At 48.3% G+C, this 20,787-nt stretch overlaps 1 protein-coding gene across 4 annotated transcripts in view; it reads right to left on the reverse strand.

Annotated features, from left to right (window-relative positions):
- The window catches only part of EPHB3 (EPH receptor B3), a 67,239-nt gene that overhangs the window by 45,682 nt on the left and 770 nt on the right, over window positions 1–20,787 (reverse strand). The gene's annotated exons all lie outside the window — the stretch shown is intronic.

The raw sequence follows: 20,787 nt of genomic DNA on the forward strand, positions 1-20,787 counted from the left end.
TATATATATATATATATATATATATATATATATATATATATAAAGGTCTTGACTAAAGCCAGGCCTACACAAACAGATAAATAAATACGCCACTGCAGCTGAGGGGTTAGGGAAAAACCAGGAATCACTGAAGCAGACAGCTCAAAGAACAAGCACAAGAACTTGAGGCACACAGCCTGGGGGAACACCTTGAAACACTGCAGCTTACAGCTGGGGATGAAACCACCAGGCACATCAATTGCCAAGTCAAGGAAAACCACCTGCTAAAGCACAGCTCAGGAAACTTTAAGAAACTGAGCCTGACTTCTTATGGAAAAACCAGAGTCAAAGCAAGAGACAGCTCCGGAAAAGTAAAGAGCCTTGCAGCTGAGCTATGGGGAAAATCATGAGGTGCTGCATCGCCATGACGACAATGATTGTAACAAAGAGCCTCTTCCACTAACCGCATCAAACCCAGCAACCGGAATGAAGATGGGGAGATGTGACATGCCCATGTCTCCAAACAGGAAAATCCAGTGATTCTGAAATAAAGTGTGGCCCCATTTGTTTATCTACACACACAATATAGGGTCATTATGTAATGTTTATTTATATATATATATATATTTCAACTGCTCTTGCTGTTCTTCCAACGCTAGCCTTACGGAGCTAGTGCACCATTATGGGCACAGGACCCATCTTTAAATATCACAAAACAAATTGTAGAAAAGCGGCACTCCCAACAACTGCTGAATAATGACGAGATTTATTTACAAAGCCATTCTACAAGGCTTGTCAAGCCTGGGCGCGTTTCGACCATTACGGTCTTTGTCAACAGCCAAAGTCATTATGACAGTTGTTGGGAGTGCCGCTTTTCTATAAATTCGTTAAATATTGGGAGCAAAAATGACAACTAACCTATTCAATATGAAAACATTTAAAAGACTATATATGCATGGCCAAGCAGCCCAGACGTGGCAATCTCAGCACACAAGTGCATTCCTAACAGGCAGCTGTGTACATAATCACTCAGTACAAGACAACCATTGGATAATGTTGGTTGACCTACTGTGTTGTGCTGTACTCAGTGGTAGGAAGAAACACAATGTGAAAAAAATTGTAAGAGAGGAATGTTGGGCTGACAAAAAACATTTTGCATATTTTTTTTTTTTTTTTTTTTTTTTTTTAAACTTGAAGCGGCTGAGACTGTCAAAACTTACTCTAAACCAAACCTAAAAATGAACACAAAATTAAATTAAAGGCAATTCACAACTGGTCTTGGCAGACCAAGAAGGGTACGTGGATTGAAGTAAAATCAGTCATCAACGCCATCCTTCGAAATCCTTCAACTACTAAAAATCTTTTAGGACAGAAAGTGTACTAGTGCTAAACAAGTACACAGAAGTAGTAGAAAGACAAGAAGAAAGGGTTCAGTGGAAATGCAGTGCAGGGTTTCCCAAAGAAGCAGCAAGTGCAAAGAGGCCGTCCTTCTCACCTGGATTGGGCGGCAGAATAATTTGATGTGACACCCAAACACAGAAAGGTAACAATTGTCACCTTTGGGAAAGGCCTTCTTCCACCGTGCCGGGACCTGTTGCTGAATTTTAGTGACTTTTGATCCCTTTAAGCTAGATTTTTTTTTTGCTGAAATCTTCAGGTTATGCCGCAGATGACTGATTATCTGGCAAATGCATAAAGTTAAAAATTATATGGAAAATGCCACAGTTGTAAAATAGCATAATTCATTTGGCCCTGCTTAGTTCCACTCCTGAAAGTAAAGTCATTCGCTTGGCCACAACCTCTACAGCCCAGCTGCTTCGTTTGTGCTGATGGCTATGGATAGGCCGCAAGTGGGAAAGGAGGCAAGAATTCAATGATGCTGGGAGAAATGGTCACCAGATGGGTGTCCTCAATTGTATTCAAACGTAAAAATGATTTATTGTGCTAAAAATAACTGTTGGCAAAAAGAGTCACATTGCGACTTTTGCAACAGTGATCCACATTATAATATACAGCCCCCTTAATTCTACTGAAATCGTTTTGGATATCAAACGTTGTATCCATGCCCAGATCCAGTCCCAGTTGAAGGCAACACACAGACCGGTCCAACGTCAAAACCTGTAAACTTCTAAAAGGACAACCAAATAACGACCATCAATCTTTTTTACTGCTTGATTTAATACACGCTTTAGATGTGGCACAAGCTTTAAACAGTCGCAGCCACACCCACAGCATCAGTACACGAAGTACTTAGGGTGAATTCAAACATTCCAAAGGCACAGTTTAAATTAGTGAATGCACTTCTAGGACCAAAACATCTGAAAAGACTGGACTCACCTTAAAAAAAATAAAAAAAAAAAATAAAAAAAAACACACCACACACAGAGATGTGTTGCACACTTTACATTCAGGTGAACTAATCTGATCGAAACATAAACCAACAAAACCCTTAGACATGGGGCAAACATACACACTACATACACACTAAATATACCACCAACATTTCGCTAAGCTACAAGTCACAGAACAGACTTATATAATCCTTGGCAAGAGCAACATACACACTTGGAGGGAATCTACACATTTCATCTGTTCAAGGCATCTCCACAGTATGTGAAATGGGTCTCATACCTGACCTTCCAAGCTGCATCATCACACCGCACCTCAGAAAGCATCACTGCCCATTCACAAAGGGCAGCTAATTCAAACTTTAAAAAAACAAAAAAACACGCACACACAAAACACAGGGCCAGAATACTTAAACAGCCACATGCTCTTTCATCAACCCACCAGACACCTGCTCTCAAGAGTTATCCACACCAGTAAAAGTAAATTGGAGTTTGCTCATTCTCCTACATCACAGCCAAGACTTGGATCGTCCTCCCTAGACAAATCAGAGCTCACTCCTCATTTCTTGAGTTCTGCAAGAAGCTGAAGACCTGGATGTGTGTACACAGTAGACACCACACACCTACCCAAGTGCCTGGATACCCTCTCAGGTGAATACTGCACTATGAAAAATCAACACAACATAACATTATACATTCCATAAAAGGGACCCAAAAATGTACATGGTGACCCTACACAAATTATAAGGCTAGACAAGCACAAGGAAAGGGCAAGCGTGTACGCCTCTAACTCGGTGGTAACCCCAACCCAAAAGCAACAGATGTGTACCATGTTAAATATTTGCTCTCTTGGCCATTATTTTCTTCCAACCCTCTTTTCTTTCATCTGACGGGTTCGTTTTATACGAGTCAATGTTGACACAAACTTATGCCTACACCAAAAAACAATGTGGCTTTTATCCTACGGTAATCACACTGCCATCACTTTCCAGCCACGCTTCACAAACACTGTGGCCCCAAACATGAGATTTTCCATGATGTCTTAAATATTGGTGGAAATCACGCAGAACCTGCCAAAAAATAAAACGTGCGCTTGTTATCACCACATGTTCCAACTCAATTCTTTAAAGAAAAAAAAAAAACGGAACAGCAGTATCTCCTGGCGTAAATCTTCAACCTTAACATTTATGCAGCCAATGTACTATCTTGGACGTTTCTGCTGAGGAAAATTTAGAAATATAGCTCAGCTTGCTTCTAAAAAAAACGTAACTATGTCTGTGCATTTTTACAAAGAGCAAAATAATTCGCAACTTTATGCAAAGGTAAAAAGAACGTGAAAGAGGTGATGTCAAGTGGTTTGAGAGTTTTTGGGGAGGCTACACCTTCTGAGCCAAGAGCTGGTGTCCGTTGGGCCCTGAGGAGGCAGTGTTCAAGTCAAACAACGAGTTCCCAAAGGCGGCACCCATGTGGCACCCACTGGGCAACAGTGGCAGTGTCCACTGACCCCAAGAGAGTTGGCGCACACTTGGTCCAGGAGGCGGCACACGTGTGGCAATGACCACTGAGAGGCCTAGAGAGGTGGCGCACACCAGGCCTTACCCAGGCAATGCAAACACGGCCCTAGAAGTGTAATATGTCGCAACGACTATGCCGTGAGGAGGCGCGCCCTGGGCCCTATAGAGGCGCTGGCCCGCCCTGGGCCATAGAGAGGCAATGCACACGTGGCCCTGGATTTGTAACATCTGGCAACGACTAGGCCGTGAAGGAGGCGCCCCTCGGGCCCCACAAAGGGCCCCACAGAGGTAGAGACCTGCTGGCACCCACGCTGCTCCAGGAGGGGTTCCATCAACACGGAAAGGCTCAATTCACCGAGTTACTGTGCACACGAGGTCGTTTGGGTATACGGTTGAGCTTCCCAGTGACCGAATGTTGTGATCCTGGTGGGGACGCGGGGTGGTTCACTATTTCTTTTCGAGAAACATCTGATCCTAGAGGGGATTTAGTTTGGAACGTTCACAATATGGCTCCATTTGTGATCTTGGCCAGCTGAATATCTATTGGTGCATAAATGTCTTAAGCCTCAACTCGAATGTAAGAAAAACAGGCAATGAGCTCCCATTGGGTATTCTGTAAATAAAATGCCTTACTGTAAAAACAAAAAAAGGGGGGGGGGGGGGGGGTGTCAGAATATAGGAAGGTGCCACAGCAGCAGGCCACTGAAAGCAATCTATGCCGGCAGAAAGGGGCCACTGCAGCAGGCCACAGAAGGAAGTCTTTGCCTGTAGAAAGGGGTCAGTGAAGCAAGCTATGTCTGCAGGAAGGTGCCACAGCAGCGGGCCACCGGAGGCAATTTAAGCCTGAGAAAGGGCCACTGCAGCAGGCCACTGATGGCAATCTGTGCCTGCAGAATTGTCCACTGCAGAAGACAACATGCCTGCAAAAGGCCACTGAAGGCAATCAATGGCTGCAGAAAGGGTCACTGCAGCAGGCCACTGACGGCAATCTATGCCAGCAGAAAGGGCCAACGCAGCAGACCACTGAAGGCCACCATGCCTACAGAAAGGGGCAACTGAAGGCAATCTATGCCTGCAGAAAAGAGCCACTGATGGTAATCTATGACTGCAGAAAAGGGCACTGCTGCAGGCCACTGAAGGCACTTTGTGATGCCAGAAGAGACTCCTGCAAGTGGAAAGAAGTCTGTGCATGCAGGTTGGGTTTTCTGCTGCATACCATACAGGGCTGCATTTACAGGCAGAAAAGTAACTGCAGACGTTTGCACAAGGCTATTGGCACATTCAGGTAAGTGAATATGGAGCAGGCCACAGAAGGCAGTTCAGGCAAGCATGAAAAGGACACATTACAGTCAGTACATGCAGAGGGGTGACTGCAGCAGGCCACACAAGGCTGTCTGTGCTTGGAGGAGATAACTCCTGCAGCATGCAGATAGGGCCTTTGAGCATGCTACACACTCCAGTCTATGCTTGCATGAAGAAACGCTTGCAGCGAGCCGAAGACAGGCAGTCAATGCATGATACACAAAGGGCCAGATGTATCATTTTATCCAATAGCAATTACCTAATTGTGATTTTTTGTGATTCGTAATTAAGTAATTACTATTGGAATGTATGAAACTCCAGGAGTTTCATACCGCGATTCGCAAGGGCTTGGCAATGGACCAATCTTATTAATATTCATGAGGTAGGTCGCAATTTGCAAGCCATTGCGAATTGCTACAATATCAGGGGTGGTGGCCTGCTGCGCTCAGCAGACCACCATGTTTTTATCATTTTTTTGTTTAAATAAATGCAGCCCGTTTTCCTTAATGGAAAACGGGATGCATTTAAAAATAAGAAGTTTTATTTTTATTTTTTAAGAGTAGGCCCACTGCCTGCCCTTGAAAAATGTTTTGGCATGCATTCACAAAGGGGAAGGGGTCCCTTGGTGACCTCTTCCCCTTTGCGAATGGGTTACCGAATCGCAATCACGGTCACAAAACAAATCATACATACCGCTGCGATTTGGTATTAGGAAGGAACGCCTTTGGAACGCCCCTTCCTAATTCCGAATCGGTATGTAGTCGCAATTCCAATTTGCGATTCGGAAGTTACCAAACTGGAAATTGGATTTGTTACTAGGGCCATTTGTGATCGCAAAACCGTTTGATACATCTGGCCGAAAGCAGCCTACGCTTGCAGGAAGAAGGTCCTGCAGGGTGCCGAACGGGCAATACGTGGGAGACAGGACCTTTGCAGAAAACCACATGTGGCAGTCAATCCATGCAGGAAGGGGTGTTGAGAAGTCCACACACAACAGGCCATGTATGCAAGAACGGTCGCTGCTGCAGTATTTCACACAATGTCATCTACTGAAGCAGAAATGTGGTTCAGCACCAGGTCACACAAGTGTCTACACGCAGCAGATGTAACTCTGCAGGACGACATGCGCAGAAATGTGATTGTGCAGCAGATCACACAAGGCTGTCTACAAATGCAAGGCAGGTGATCGGGAATCGGCCCCACAAAAAAGCGTGGCGCGCAGGAATCGGCCACACAAGTTACTGCGACCTCTGCGTGGTGCCAGGGCAAGGAGGCGACGCAAAGCCTGAAACCCCTAGACAGCTGCAGAACCAAGCGGGGTGTCTACCAGCCGGCTGTCGCCCCCTGGCACCGGCGGGGGGCAGGAAGGGGCTGTTTTCACTGACACCGTAGAGAGCGAGGGAGGTGTTGCTGAACGTTGAATTTTTCGACACCTAATAAAAAAAAATAAAAAAATGGCCAGAGTTGTCTACTTTGAAACTCTGCAACTAGATTCCAGTCCCGGCGTCGGCTCTACACCCTGTGATTCTGAGCAAATCACTTAATTTACCCGTGGCTATCACATAAACAATAAAGGAATGCGACCTTGTGGAATATAAGATAAGCATGTAAAGTGCTCCTTGCCGAAAATAAATATAATATATATTTATTTATCTCGAGTGTTCTTGCACGCGTTTCTGAATAACTTCTGCGTATAGTATAAAAATTAGCTTTCTGTGTAATGGGACGCATTTGGAAAGACCTTTTCTTGTGTTTAACCGAGTTCGATGCTCTAAACTGTGCCCCCTTTTGGCACGCAACCAAACTCGGAGATTGGAAAAAAATGAGAATGAGCTACGACTTCCGCCTTCAACGGCGAAATCTCTAGGCCTCATTACCGGGCCTTTACTTTACCCTCTCTCGTCCCTCCTCGTGTCGCACAGTTCTACTTTCGTCCGTACCCCTAAACCCACGGGCACATTCAACGCTTCCTGGGTGGTCGGTCTTCCGGTCGGAGGAGGGACATGTTCCGACCACTAAGGAACATGTAGAGAGGTTTGGCAGGGAGTGAGTGCGTGTGTGTTTCGAAGGGGCAAGGGGGACTGTTTGTTGATACACACACTGGTTTTACAGCCTTCTTTTTTGTACCCTTTTTGTAGTTAGGTCCGTAGTTTAGTGCCAAGGTTGAGGTCTTCCCATCACCCAACTTTGTAGTACATATTTAATTACACTTACAGTTGACTTGGTCAGCAACAGGTTTGTAACTGGTGACCATTACCTGTCCTCAGATCTTCTCTAACTGCTGAGCCACACTGTATGCTATGTATTATTTCTAAATATGTCTGTTGGTGAAATGGCACAAGGGATTAAGCCACCTTTTGCATAGATCATGTGGATATACATAAACTTTCAACTGAAGTACTGTAGCACAGGCCGACTACAAAGATCTGTGTGCAACTGCTTGCCCAGAGGTTTGAATCATCATAAAGCAAAATAGGAGGTTAATTCCCCCGCTGCACATTATTGTCCATGAGTTCAACTCGGTGGGGTCGGTTTTCACCAATCCCACATGTGTTTTGCAACAAGAGGAGTGAGTGACTGACGGACACTAGACAGGGTTTTTAGTCTTCCACATCAAGGACATGATACAAGCACATCTTGCCTTTTTGGGGCTGCCCTGTTCTTGAGTGACCGGCAAAGAATTGGGAAGGCATGCCTTCGAAGGACAAAGAGTCCGACTGGCGGACAGAGAGGTCCAGAGCTCTCTGTCCCCCAAGGGCAGGCAAAAAGCGCAAAATGTCCTGCTTTGCATGGGACCATAGATGTGCTTAATTTGAGCCGGTGGTTTGCACTTAACTGTCAACAATGCACATATGACAATCTACCACATGGTGGCACTGTCATTCCAATGTAAAAATGAACACAATAGTTTTTCTTAATACAATATAAGTTAAAAATGACATACTTTCCACCCACGCCATTCTATTATCATTGGGGGCCTGGAATAGTCTGAATTGTTACACTTGTTGGGTGGGAAGGTTAGTAGTTATGTTGGTTCTGTCAATGGCGGTGCTGGCATGGGGCAATAGATGGCACAAGCTGGGGTGGCCTCCTGATGAGGGCCCTGGCACTTATTCCCACAGGCCTCTCTGCCCTGCTCTTGAGAAACAGGCAGAGGGCGAGGAATGGCCTAGTGCGTGAGATGCTGGCTTTGATATAAAAATATCTGGGTTTTAATCCTGGCACTCAAATTAAAAACATGTGTCAGTGGGAAAATCACTTTATTTTTTGTGCCTAAAATTGTACTCGTGCGAACTCCACTGTAATTAAATTTTATATATTTACAATTGAGGAACACATTCACTTACCTTCTGTGCCTAAGCACCTTACAGTTGCCTACCAAATTGACAGCATCGAACCAGGAAACAGCTAGTAGTAAACTGTGTATTCCATTTTGTAAAGAAACTGACGAACACGAAACGTCTAAAAAATAAGGCATGGGTCGCACTTGGTACAAAAATATGTCTACCAACTCTTTAAGGAAAGGGGTCTTGAAGGAAACGCTTGAAGGAGGAAAAAAAACATAATAAAAAATAAAAAAAAACACACCACCCACACTCAGAAACAAAAACTGCTTTATTAAGAAAAAAATGAAAAAAGGACTAGGGAGGTCCGAAATGTTCTCTGCAGGTCTGTGGTGGGCTTGAACGAATGGAATTAAAGGTCGAGGGCGATTTCTGTGCTCGAATTAGGCAGTAAACTGGGATTAGCCCCGAGGCCTGGGAGTACCGACACTCCCTAAAGCGCTGGACAGGATCTGACTGTCCCCTGCATTCATGGAGGCTTCCAAAGTAATTAAAACTTTTGGGGCGGGGACCTGTGCCTCCTGCTGGGCGCAGGCCCCGCCCCTTTCAGGGTACTATTAACAATTAGTGACTGTGCCTGAACAGGTGGTTATCCGCGGGGGGAGCGGGTGTGTTAGTGCCCCCAAAACATGTGTATTGTGCAGCAAAGGAAAGCTGGGCCCAGCCAAACCTGCGGAACGTTGATGGGAGGGGATTATTTATTTAAATAATAAAAAAAAATACATTATTCTACTCACACACAGATTTTACTAATAATGAAGCGGGGCAGATATCGAGGACTGTAGAATAAACTGAAACAGAAAACATTTTAAAAAAAATAACCGGATTAACATATAAAATAAAAATTAAAAATAACAACTTTGAAGGGTATGTATCGGAGCAAGCATTACTATAAGGCTTATTAAATGCAGGTAAGGCCGAGGCGAACGTGTAGGGCCAGGGAAGAAGTTACAGACGGGTGGAGCGCACGCTACGGACACTGTAAGGGGGAAAAGTTCTGGTAAAATGTAAAATAAAAAAATAGAAAAGTTAGTGAGTGCAGTGGTGGCGTAGAGGGACTTTCCGCACACAAGAAAAAAATATATAATCGATCTTCCTCAGACTTCCTACATTACTGGATTCCGTTTTTTTTTTTTTTTTTTATCTTCTAGATAAATTAATCATACGTGCTCCCTGTCAAAGCGATTTTCAGTTTAGGTGGTCAGGGAGGAAGAGAGCATAAAATATAAAAGCCCAATTCAGAGGATCGATTTTTCTGGCGCTCCCAGGAAACACCATTTGGGAGGAAATTCTTAAGTAACACGGGGGCAGTGCTGGGGACTAAAGCGAGTGGTCTGTCGCAGGCTGGATGGGCTGGCGGCCCTTAGGCACAGTCTTTTTCCAGTGACGCGGAAGACGCGTCCTGAGGTGGGTATGGCGGCTGGGCAGGAGCGGTACTGGGAAATAAACATTAATCAGTCTTCCCAGGGCCTTTCAAGCCATACCGCGGCCTCCAGAAACCGATAAATCAGAGGGGGGGGGGGGGGGCATTTAGGGGGTCCGGTAACGAAGGCCGGAAGAGGAAAGACCTGGTATTCGGAGGGAGCGAGTGCGCAGGGAGTCAACGATGGGTGCGGGCGTAAACGCGCGCACTGGGAGCAGGGAGAGCAGGGAACAGAAAAATATTAAGGGGGGGGGGGGGGGGGGGTAATATCTAGAAAGGGAGAGAGGCACCAGGAGAGGGGAAAAAGGTGTGCAAAGGGATGGAAGGGGGGAAAAACTGAAGGGATGGATGAGTGCTGCAAAGTTCGAGAAAGATGCAGAAAAAGGATCTTCGCAAAATGTGTTGAAAAGTCACGAGAGAGGGGTAGGAGGAAAGGAAATGGGGCGAATCGGGACTCGAATCAGGGGGGGGGGGCTTGTGGGGGCGCATCCTCTCCTGGGGTCTCCACAAGTCGTAGATGCAAGTCCGCGGCATTAACATTTAGACAGATCTCCGTCAGTGTCTCCCCTCAGAAGTGGGCCACGTTCCCCCCTACCCCTCCGCGACCCCCCCCCCCCCCCCCCCCCCCCTCAATGTCTGGGAGGCTTCAGACACCCCGGCTTCAGAAACTCTGCTTTGGCTTTAATGTTGCCGTTTAATTGGGCACAGTGAAGGGCTGGGAAGAAGGGAGTCAGCCGCTTGCACAATCAACAGTCATCGAGAGGGCAGTGCCCCCCCAGGGCCTGCTCTTCCAGGGGACCCCAAAACGTAACAACGCACGGAACAGAACTCCGTATATAGTGCTCGTTCTGCAAGCCTACAGAGATAGACCTCGAATACACACTAATCACAGATCCCCATGCATACACAGACAGACCCAACGGGAACCCCAAAGGAGCACACACACAAAAAACACCCCTCAAATGCCAACAACGCCTCGTCAGGGGTAGTAGGCGCTATATACATGCAATTTCAATACAGCAGGCGTCTCAGCAGAACCATGCATCCCAGAAATGATAGCAGCACAGAGCCTACACTAGAGCCCTCACCCACCCACCTACATCTATACCCCTCAAAAACAGACTTCCAAAGACAACACAGTACACAGTCTACTATTCAGCAAAAGATCCATTGGTATACTCGGGCCTGCCCCATACAGGCTAATTGTAAATTGTATTTATATAGCGCTTACTACCCCCAACTTCGTGGCCAGTCACACGCTACGCTGGAATCCTACTGTTCATTCATCTCCACCAGTGGTTTGACTTCCGTGGACCCCCACTTTATCTTTCCTGGTAGTTGGGACCCCCACTGAATCATTATTGGAATCCAGGAAACCCCCGCTACCGAGTCATCACTGGAAACCAGGGAACACAGGCCTAAACATAGTCAATGATTTGAAGCGCAAAACAACACACAAAAAAACACAGAAACAAACATTCCTTCAAACACACAAACAAATTATATATATATATATTTTTTTTTAATAGGAAGGTTGGAGCTTTTCTAAACTCAATTGATGCCACACACAAGCCATACTATATTCTATTTGAGGCACCTACACTGCTCCCACAACCCAATCTGTGGATACTTACTTAATTTTTTTACTTCTAATTTCCATGACATTTACAGTACGTTTTAAAACTCTCAGTTGTACACCTAGCCACTTTATTTACATACACTTTATTAATCTGTTAATGTGAGTTAATTTTCAAAGCAGTCACGGACCCCCTGAGGAGGCTTGATGGACCCTCAGGGGTCCCTGGACAACAGTTCGGAACCGCTCATCTACAGTACTTTGCCAAAACTACATAAAGAGCTCTCCTTATGGCACCCCATTCTCCCCCCACCCCAGATTGGAGTGACTCATCTGCCCCTAGGGATTCAGGAGGAGCTACTGGTTCGGCTCCACCCACGGGCTCCCCCATCAAGCTTCCTGTCTTACCATTTGCGGGGCCTTACAGTCCGATGGCGTTTATCTCTGGCCTATTGGTCGATTTTTTTACGTTGGTCTTCTGAATTTGTATCCCAGATGCTTTGATTTTAGAAGATGCCCATGCTTAGGTTATAGAACCAGCTTCTTGCAGGTATTTGGTACCGTCACCAATTGCAATGAGTTCTTATTCTGCAAGCTGGACACCGGAGTTCCAGACCAGGCCTGCGACGGGAACACTGTGTGATCCAGGACAAATGACAATACATTGCGTGGCTCCAAAATCCCCTGCCTAAAAACAAGAATGTTTACCAGCCGGTCTAGAAACCCCATCAAAAACAATGAAAGTGCATCACGAGCAGGGTGGGCCAAGAGTCCAAAAATACTGGCTGCATCGAAAAACACAGGATTTTCTATCCAACAATATCACAGCGCCAGCTATCTGATAATCCCTTCCTTGTCCTTTACAAATTCATATCTGGTTCTATTTCATATAATGTGTAAACCGGGTATGTAGAAGATAAAACAACAATTATATCGCCAACCTTGTGGCTTCTGCCACACATTTTTAAGTTTCTGTAATACACTTGCATTACAGAGAGCAGTGTCGCAAAACACTTGCATTGCGGCCCATGGTGTGCGCAGGGCACTTGCATTGCGGCCCATGGTGTGCGCAGGGAACTTGCACTGGGGCCCAAAGACTCCACAAGACACTACGGCCCAAGGGTTCCGCAGGGCACTTGCATTGCGGCCCATGGTGTGCGCAGGGCACTTGCATTGCGGCCCATGGTGTGCGCAGGGCACTTGCATTGCGGCCCAAAGACTCCACGGCCCAAGGGTTCCGCAGGACACTTGCAATACGGCCCAAGGGTTCCCCAGGACACTTGCAATACGGCCCAAGGGTTCCCCAGGACACTTGCAATACGGCCCAAGGGTTCCCCAGGACACTTGCAATACGGCCCAAGGGTTCCCCAGGACACTTGCAATACGGCCCAAGGGTTCAGTAGCAAACTCACAAGGGGGGTTCCAGTAGGACACCTGCATTACAGGTCTCACTGCACAACTGTACCACGGTCTTTGGGTTCCCAGCTACCTTGCAACATGGACCAAAGCTACTGCAGGACACTTGCAATATGGCAGATGGATTCCGCAAGACAGGCCCAAGGATTCTGCAGGACACTCGCCTCACGGCCCAAGGAGGCCGCAGGACACTCGCCTCACGGCCCAAGGAGGCCGCAGGACACTCGCCTCACGGCCCAAGGAGGCCGCAGGACACTCGCCTCACGGCCCAAGGATTCTTCTGTACTCTTGCAATAGGGCCTATGATTTCCAGAGCATCCTCGAATGCACTTGTGCAGCCTCCCCCTTGCTTCAAAGCATTCTGAAAGGGCAGGGAGGGGGTCAGAGGTCGCCTACCAGTTAAAACGTGGATAACAGTAGTGGTTACCGACTCAGGAAAGCCTGTCCAAACTTGTGTAAAAGACTTCGCTAACTTTACATGGGGTCTTCTGAGCGAAGTACAGAGTGGCCTTTTCGGACATTACGGGTCACTGTTTCCCCAGCATGCGTGCATGGCGCCCGAATGTTTCCTCAGCATGTGTGGACAATGGCAAAGGCCTCCCGCCGCTTGCGAGCCACACCGAACACATTGTTGTAAAGCCAGTCTCTCCGAAACTGCATTACAGGTTTTACAAAGCTAGGCTTTTTATAGCTCGTGTTTTAACAATCTCGGACTGTGTTATTACCTGTGGTTTCCTTACGAACTTGTTCTCCGGGACAGAGTCAGATTTCTGAAGCTGCCACCCAAGCTTTACGCCAGCAGCCCTTGGGGGCTTCCGCGAGAGCAGACCCCAGTCTTGGGGTAGAAAAGATACACAGAGAACACTAAACAGTTTGATTTCAATAGCGGTTTCCCCATCCACTCCATGGAGCTTTTACCCCCATTCAGATCCCCTTCATTTAGTCCCCAAAAGTCACCATATTGATATTTTGGCAAAAAAAAAGTTCCTGTTTTGAGGGAAAACATGTCAGAGTTGTCGAAGGCCTGGACCTGGGAAGTAAAACTGGCCTGTGAGATGTCTGAACCTCTCGCTGTCAGTCCCTGGATGTCAGTAACACCCAGAAACCAGCCCTCAACGCAGCCTGGGAACACACACACAACCTCATATTTGTGTAATGTAAATTTCAACGAGTGCCTAAAATTTTAGTTCGTGTGGTTTGTCGAAACATGTCCACAATCTACGTGCTTGTGTATTAGGGACGCTACAAGCTTTTCCTTACCGGGACCCGGCTGATAGGCCGCAAAATAAGACATAAGGAGTTCGTAGCCCAGGTCTCCGTTCAGGGCTTCAAATTTAAAGCACACATTAGACTGCAGTTCTTTACCTACTGAAAACGGATAAAACACATAACACATAAAATGTATTTTGGGATTTCAGATCTCAACAATCATGGTTGTGACACAGGTGTTTGTGTGCACCTACAGTGCTCATTTGTGAACTCATGAGTTAAAAACTAAAAATAGACATGAAATGTGCTACTAGGCCCATATGTGTACACCTGAGACTAAGAGTATCTCAACTTTGAGAACAGAATCCCTAGATCTGGCAGTCTGCTTGGATATTGGATAAACCAGACCCAATTTAGTGGCCCAAGGATAAAATCTGAGAATTCTGGAAACAGCAGCCCCTCACGGATTAGTACATGGGCTGCCGTCAGGCAGAGAAAGGAAATACACTCGCGGCCCCACTCCTATGTCTATCCGTACTCCTTCAGCCCCCCCCCCCCCCCTATTCCAACACAGAAGAGTTGAAAACAAATTACATTTTCCGCGCTGTCGTACTTAAGGTGTCTGCCACGGCTGAATGGTAAGTTGCGCCAACATCACCAGGTGTCACAACCTTTGAATACAGTGACATTCAATTACTTAACTATCGACCTTAGAAACATGACGGGCCCGGTTGACTCGAGATTCGAACACTGCGCACAGATCGTAGCAGCTACTGAAGAAGCCGGTTTCCCGCTCAAAACACGCGTTGGGGTGGGTGTTGGTTTCACCTGCCCCCACACAAAACACAGAAGAGTGCATTTCACCTCCCTGGTCTCCATCGGTTTCCCGTCATGTCAGATTCTTTCAGAATCTAGGATTTTGCAGCAAGGAAGCGCAGGAGGGACTCGCCTAGCTCAGTAATATACTCTGTTTTATCACCCACTGTATATTCTGCGCGATGCAACATTGTGAAAAAATATATCTAAGAGTTATCATCTCGGGGTATTTTAGTTCGGGTGCCTAATGACGTCACACGCCCCTTCTCTTTCATATAGCGCCACAGGGGCGCAGCGGGGTCCAGCTGAAACTACAAAACCCACCGTGCTGTGTGCTCCAAATACAACCAGCACTGAAATCCATCCAATTCGGTACTTTTCGTTCCAATTTAACAAGTGTTTTAAATGGACCGGTACTGAGTACCAACATTTCTTTTTATTTTGAGAGGGAGAGTATCTGCACTTCTAGGGAAGAACGTAATACTTTTAAATGGAGAGTACCGGCACTTACAGTTTACCCTTTCAAGCACTGAATTTAACTAAGTATGTATATTTTGCAAGGTCGGAGAGCAAAGTCCGCCATTACGGTAAATCGCGTTTCTCACGAAGAATTTTCTTCGCTGAGAATTTTTAGTTTTCAAAGCCCCCTTGGCAGCACGTGCAAGTCGGACATAAGTCACAAAAGCGCTTAGCTACGTGGCTGCAGGGCCCAAGCGTGCTATTTGCAAACACTGTAAATAAACACGCATATATTAATTAGTGAGTAGCCAACGGAGGCTCTCCGTTAATTGAGGCCCCGGAGAGGAATCACCTCGAGGGGGGCTATAATTTTAGTGCAGTGACTCCTCGAAAACGCGAATAACAAAACCCTCGCACTTTTTAACGTCATTTAGCTGATTAAATTCACCAGTTACCAGTCGACCTACAAAACGTTATCCCGCTGAAGCTTCCTTGGGGCCTTTTTACTTTCCGAGATTGGACGCGGGTGTGCAGCGGTGGGTAAGGGCGCCCACACTGAAAGAGAGAAGGGGTGGGGGGCTAGGTGTGTGACGCAAGATCACCCTGGAATTGTAGCTCGGGATGGGACCGGGGGGTGCGAATAAACCAATCTAGAAGTCTATTTTTCAATGGAAATCTGTACCGAAGGCTGTAACCCACGAGTGATCGGGTGCAATAAAATGGGCATGGAAGGGGGCGGGATGCCAGCCCTGACAGACCCAGGCTCTACTTGCCTCGTGGCGCTGCGCCTACTTTTAAAAGTCTACGAACGGGGCCGAAGAAAGACCCCTGGCAGCGCCATGCACGAGAGATGTGTGCTCGCTGCAAGCTCCGCTCCAGTGCAAGGGCCCCCCATGCAGAAGGCGGACCAGGGGCACCGTCCATTCTCGGTGCTCGCGAGGAGACTCGTGCAAGGTACCCCAGTGACGCCTGCACGATACCGGAGTCATAGAAAGCACCTCGGTGTACTCATTCAATGTACCTCGGTGCAGGAGAGCAACCTCCTGCAAGGTACGTCGGTTTACACCCAGGAGCCCCCTGCGTTGATTTTTTCTGCTAGAGAGGAGGCCCGTGTAAGGCTCTTTGCTCGCCGAGGAGACTCATTCAAGGTGCCTTGGTGCACACCCAGCCCCTGAGTTTATCTTTATTGCAGGAGAGGAGGTTCCTGAAAGATACCTCGGTGCACGACAAGGGGCCTCCTGCGGTTGTCCTTAGTGCAGGAGAGGAGGCTCCTGCAAGGTACCTCGGTGCACGCCAAGGGGCTTCCTGCGGTTGTCTTTAGTGCAGGAGAGGAGGCTCCTGCAAGGTACCTCGGTGCACGCCAAGGGGCCTCTGCGGTTGGTCCTTAGTGCAGGAGAGGAGGCTCCTGCACGGTACCTCGGTGCACGCCAAGGGGCTTCCTGCGGTTGCCTTTAGTGCAGGAGAGGAGGCTCCTGCAAGGTACGCTAAGAGCACGGGGCAAGGAGCCCCTTGCAGGGAGCTCAGTGCGGCTCAGGGACCTTCAGCGGCCTCCCAGCTGCGGGCAGTGGGGCTCTCGTGGGTATTCATGCACAGCCTGCCTGCAGAGCTCCTGTGCACTAGAGAGTGAGCCCCCGCAGTCTTCACTCCTGCTTGATAAGTCTCCTCTTCGGGAACTCTGTGTGGTTTCAACGGCGAATCCTCAAAAGAAGGCGCCCCCCTAGAATGCTCACTCCAGACACATCTAGGCACATTCAAGGCGCCCCTCCCAGGAGACGAGAAGCCCTATTCTAAGCGCAATGGAGGCGCCTTCCCGGGCGACGAGGAGACCTATTTACGCACATTCACGGTACCTTTCCAGCGACGAGAAGACCTATTCTAGGCGCGTTACTGCGGGCGACAAAGCACATTCACAGCCCTTCATGCGGCCGAAAAGCCACATTCCAGGCACGTCCACCGAGGCCAGCAGCCCCCTACAGCACCCACACACACACCCTGGAGATGCCATGTCTTCTCACCGCTTTACGTTATAACGAGCACAGGCTCAACAGGATCCCCCCCCCCCCCCCCCCCCCCCCCCCCCCAGAAGATGGGGGGTGTCTATGTGGCACCTGTCCCGGGAGATGCCCCCGCGCCGTGTATCCACGTTGGACGGCACAGCGAGGACGCTAATTAGGAACAATCCGAGTGAAAGGGCCCCCGTCGGGCCCCGGGCGGGGCCTCCCTGCTGAATGTTGTTAACAAGCGAGGCGAGCGCATGAAAGCCTCAGCTGCGGGGGCCGGGGGAGGCGTCGGGGTCACCCCTCAGCTACAGGGAACAAAGCCCGCAACAGCGCCCGTCGGGGACTGAAGGGGGCCCGAGGTCACCCCACAGCCGGGGGAGGCGACGGGGTCACCCCTTAGCTACAGGGACCAAAGCCCGCAACAGCGCCCGTCGGGGACTGAAGGGGGCCGAGGTCACCCCACAGCTGCAGGGGCCCCTCACTGTACCCCCTAACCCACAGAACCTACCGTCAGAGCCTGGGTGGGGGGGGCAGTGTGTCTGGAGGGGGTGGGGGTGGTGAGGGGCCCACTCAGCAACCCACTGCCCACCCTGCCATCCACTGCTTAAGTCACGGGGGGCGGCAGCGTGGCCCCGAGGTCACTTTCAGTCACCCCCGGTTCACAGGGAAATAGACGTTTTCTAAGGCACACAATGATGAATAGATAGATGTGTATTGTGCGACGACGAGCCGACGCCTTTTCAAGTTCGGCAGAATGGCCCGTTTTATGCAGCGCCTAATACTAGTGTGTGCACTTGTGTTAAGATCTCGCAGCGATAGATTCATTTGCCGAGGATCACACAACTCTCATCAAATTGAGCAGCTGGTATTAGAAGCCAGGCCTCTCGCAACAAAAGCCAAACCAGGCAGCGCACAGACATGTGTGCATGCTTTATTTATCCGTCATGGTCTTTTTTCCGTGATAGACGTGGAATTCTCCGTTGGTAGAAACTTTTGTTTTTCTGTAATGTTTTTACTTTCTTCTTCAGATTTAGTCCTGGGCCCAGTTGGAGCACTCGTCGGAGAAAAAGGTTGGTACCAGATTGAATTTCTTGTTTATTGAGGAGATGAGATCCATTCGCGCTGCCACAACTTCTAAAAACACAGAAAAACACCAAAACACAACAGGAAACACGTTCTGCCCAACAATGCGAACCTCGAGCGTATATTGCAAGACTGTGGGCGACTGATGAATACCCTACTCGTAAAACTCAAAAAACTCACTGAGGACAGATACCAAAAGCAAAGCCTGCCCCCCCACCACAGGGCTTCCGAAATATCCAGTCTAACAACGCAAAAAAATGTGAATACGGCAAACAGACACACAGCTCAACAACCAAAGAAAACGCAAAGTACGCTGATCGCGAACCCACCAAGATAACCCTGGGAAATAGGTGCAAATCAGTAACAACTATAAGGAAAAGGAAAACAACTAGGGAAAAAAAACACACACACACACCCATCACTAACAACCCTCCAAAAGCCATTTCCTGACAGTAGTCAAACCACCAACAATCATACAATGGGAATGTCAAGGTAGAGACAATCCAAAGTCATACCATAGGTCTGCAACTCAAACATCATTCATCATCTGCCGCACTTCGTTAATCTACAACAGATGGCGACGGAAAAATATAATAATCAACACCATCATGTACATCCTCCAAGCAGAGAACAATGTTTGGGGCTCGGGACCTGCAACAAATACAAGCCAAAAAAGAATATCAACAACCAACTACGACCTAACCCTTGGTGATGATCAACGACCAATGATGACCAACAGCTCAAACCTCCTTTTTTCATACAGAGGGTTTAGGTGAAGGTCACAAATAAACCGACTGGTCATCACCGACCCACTATGGTCCCAACACCTAAGGACAATGAACATTTAAAGTCCACTGACCATGACAATCCCCTACCAGGGAAGAATGGGGTTCCTAGCACCCTCTAATGATTTCCAGCTGCCGAGAGACTCAATCTGACCTGGGTGAGGCGTGAGGTTGACAGACTGGTGTGGATGTACTAATTTCACTCACTTACACCAGTGGGGTGGACAACACCGAATAATCCCATACTGGAAGAGGGGGTAATCAACAATTCCAATTTGGGAGGGACCCACACTAATCCAGTAGGATCCACAGGGAACACACTGCCGGGTAGGAGGATGGGTATTGGCGATAATCCGCAACAATCCCCGGCCGAGGAGAGAAAAACCCACCAACCAAAACCGAACCCACCACCGAGGTGGATCTCCAGCAAGCCTGTCTGGGAGACGATTCACGGCCCCAGACAGTCTCAATGGGGTTGTCAACGGACCACAACTATCCCAACTATAGGTAAAGTCCCCAGGATTTCATCAGGTTGGGTGTGTGAGATTGAGCGGGGGGGGGGGGGGGGGGGGGGGGATAAACTGATGAGGTGCCCAGGAACACACAATGACATCCAGTGGTGAAACCCAAAACATTACGGATCGACACTAACCCGCAAGAACCCAACCAGTGGGGCCACGACGACCCCAAACTTGAAGGCATCGACAGCTGTCTACGATGCCACTCCTGGGGGAGCGATATGGAACCCCCGGGCCGGAGGAACAGTAATTTCAAACTGGGGAGGGCCACAGCAACCAATACCAACCCCGAAGGGACCCCAATGAGCAGAATGATCTAATAAATTGGTTAACTGAAAAGCACACACTACGTTTACCCCCGAAAGGGGGAAGAGAGAGAACCCCAATTGCAGACCACAGGACCAAAAATATGCAGACCTATAACCTGGTCATGGACACCCAGAGCCTATGCCGCAGGGGTACTCCCCTAACAATTGCTTCAGAACCCGTAGCTGCCAGTGAAGCAACAACCCCAACCTCTCGTCAGAATGAAACCCGGGCGCAGAGGCATTAGTCAGCCCAAAACTGACCCACCCGCGAGAGTCCGCACCCCGCGAAGAAACACGCACTTGGCGAACGAGAACGGCGGATGGGTGTCACGCTTCTGGGGTGCGCACCACGCCCTCCACCCCTGCGAGCACCCATCAGCCCCTCTTGCTATACGTTTGGGTATCGGGGCGCATTTAGCTTGGTTCGTCTTAAAAGTAAATTCCCCTCAATGTTGTTTGAGGTGTGTCGAAAGAATTACGGAGAAGACATCACTGGGTAATGGGGGGCATCACTGCCCAGTTATGAGAGACAGCATTAATCGTTCAATATCTGAGGGGTCGGACTCTACTTCCGTGCGAGGAAGAAAGGCCCCCTCCCATCTTGCGTTTCGGGGTTATCGCACATAGCCGTACTCGTGAGAGAAAAGAGGACGGTCGTCTCTCCTGGCTTTCGAGGGTCTGCCGACGGGTCCAGAATATATATATAT

This window comes from Pleurodeles waltl, chromosome 11 (assembly GCF_031143425.1).
Source record: "Pleurodeles waltl isolate 20211129_DDA chromosome 11, aPleWal1.hap1.20221129, whole genome shotgun sequence".
NCBI classification, from domain to species: Eukaryota; Metazoa; Chordata; class Amphibia; order Caudata; family Salamandridae; genus Pleurodeles; species Pleurodeles waltl.